Genomic DNA, 2,678 nt, shown 5'->3' with positions numbered 1-2,678 from the left:
ACTGAAGTGGGTTTCTGTGCCACTCAGTTACGGCTGTGAAGTAAGTTTTAATTTAAAATTTGTTGGAAAGAAGAAAAAAATAATAAATGGATTTGTATTATCCTTCATATTATTTCGGCCTGATTAGTTACGGGGGGGGTGGGGGGGGGGGGGGGAGGGTTGCTCTTGTGATGTAACCTTGTGTTGTCTTCTCTAATCTTATACAGACGCAAACAAGAAACGCACCATTGGGTGGTCGAGTTGGGTAACATGGCAACTCTGTCGTCTCTCGTTTTCTTGTATGTATCATACATACATACATACTGGTTTGAACATTCCAGTATAGAGAATGAAGCAAAAAAAAATGAATCGAAAGATTTATTTTACCGTTTTTTTGCTTCAATTCATGTGGAGTTTTACGCGTTGCTGGACAAAAAAGGTAAGTGGTAAAATATTTTGCAATAATTTTACTGAAATAAATATTTTCTTAGGTTATTTCAGATTTTTAACTCATTTTCTTTATTTTTCAGGTGACTGGTGATGGAGATTTAGGACAATGGATGGGTTTGATGTGTCGTTCCCTTTTTTATTCTTTTGTAAGTTTTCCTAATTTTTTATTCTTTTATTTCATTTCAGGTTCACAGCTACTTACGTGGCTTTACGGAGGCACTAAATGAAGCGCGTGATAAACAAACCGCCACCGTTAGCCCGGTCATATGTACAATTGCACAATATACGTTTGATATGTTGCAATTTGCAAAAAGATTGAAAACAAAAGTCTTTCCGCATACGCGTGAAGTGAGCATTAATAATGTGGTCGAGTGGTCAGAGACGCGAGATTGGTTACGCTCTTATATACGTTGCATTGTATGGCATCCAAATTGTTTCAAAATTGCCGTTGCAGGATCAGATGATATTGTGGGTATATACACGGATGAACCGGCAGTGGTGCCTGTGCTCAGGAGTATTTTACGAACAATGGATTAATTCAATGGCTTGACGATTGATAGATTCAATATTGAAGTGCTATTCATACAAAAACAGTGTTATTCATTGAAACACTGTCACGGGTCGAAGCGGTAAGCGAACTTTTTGTCTGTTTCGTGAGTCCAGTGCTATACCACTTGGCCAAAACATGAAATAAAATATTTCGGAAAATATTCAATAGATCAAGTTTCAAAGGATGGTATGTTGTCATCTCGCCAACAATTTGGTTTATGGAAGGCATGTCAACCTATATATTCTGTATTGCGACATTAACCCACCCTTACGCAAATGCTTGTGCACATATGTATGTACATGCATCACGAATATATGCCATTGGCCAATTAAAAAGTTCGCTTGACTTTGTCGTAATACGCTTCATTTGATAAACTTTGATATAATAGCAACAACAACAAAAGCTTTGTTGTAAGTCGAAAATTATTGCAATACATTGGTCTTTACCAAAAGTGGAAATAAAAAGTTTTATACAAAGCGTTTAAGTCTAATTAATCAAAAGCAGACCAATGGCTTGGCGTCCACTAACCGCTGCAGAGTTGGCAGTGGGTTGTCAAAAAGGTGTTTGCCTTTGGACTGTGGATACAAATATGCATATAACACGGAGCGCTACACAAGCAGTATTCTTAAAACATCCAGGCTACTGCCCAATTACTTCGGTACAATGGAATGCCAATGGTACATGGCTTGCAACCGCATCCATTAGCGATACTGATATGTCATTATGGGATGTCGATAGACAACAAAATACTCCACTTCGTCGTGTTGGTCCACCTTGCTCATTGCTGAAATGGTCACCCGATGCTGCGAATCTATTTGCTGCCACTGTTGGTAATGTATTTCGTGTATGGTCGGCAAACAAAAAATGGACGCCTGAACGCTGGACAATCAATTGTGGTGTAGTACGATCGGCTTGCTGGTCACCGTGCGGCAATTTTTTTTGCTTTTTGTTACAACCGGCGATAGTATTTTATATCGTTTACTTTTTCAGGATGAACAAATTTTTGCATCTGGCGCTTCACCTAAAGAAGCTTTAAAAATAGCCGAACTTACCAAGTTTAATGCTGGTCGTCATGAGGTTGGTGGCGAACCACAAGTATTAGCCTGGGGTGCAGATGGTGGTCATTTGGCTGTGATGTTCAAAGATACACCCGGTATAGCACTCTTCAATACTTGTTTGAAAAAATTTGATATGACAATTTCACCATTATGTTATCTAACTGGCATAAATACAGAATATCCTTCATATGTTTGCTTCCAAAGTAAAACACAGCGTAATACGGATACGGGTTTAACAATTGGCTGGTCGAGTGGGCGTATAGAATACTTTCCGTTTGGAAGTATGTGAATTAATTCTAAATAAATAAGACTGGTGTTTTCTGTTCTGTAGGTACATAAATACATATACATTTTTTTTATTTAACTATATATGTAATACATAACCTCTATGTATATATATAGTATATGAGGTAAATTGCTACCTATACATGTTTACTTTTGTAATAAACAGATAACAATGCTACGAATTGGGTGGTTCGTTGGATACAGAACGTGTTTGTGAAATAAAGGAGGGCTTGAATACAATCATGGCTGAGTTAGAGGCGTCGCTGAAAGCGAATAAGGCAGAAATATCACCATCAACTATGTTTGCAAGGGCCAGCATTGACGAGGGCGTAACTTACATTAATGGCTCACCACAA

The 2,678-nt window shown here is 38.1% G+C and overlaps 1 long non-coding RNA gene across 1 annotated transcript; it reads left to right on the top strand.

Annotated features, from left to right (window-relative positions):
* Positions 1–297: 297 nt before the first annotated feature.
* Positions 298–2,054, top strand: LOC137234688 (uncharacterized). The gene is made up of 3 exons (XR_010947868.1): positions 298–418; positions 510–1,903; positions 1,970–2,054. It is a non-coding gene; the product is annotated as an uncharacterized lncRNA (long non-coding RNA).
* Positions 2,055–2,678: the final 624 nt, after the last annotated feature.

Source organism: Eurosta solidaginis, chromosome X (genome assembly GCF_040869045.1).
Source record: "Eurosta solidaginis isolate ZX-2024a chromosome X, ASM4086904v1, whole genome shotgun sequence".
In the NCBI taxonomy this organism is placed as follows: Eukaryota; Metazoa; Arthropoda; class Insecta; order Diptera; family Tephritidae; genus Eurosta; species Eurosta solidaginis.
This window is presented reverse-complemented; position numbering and strand designations above follow the sequence as displayed.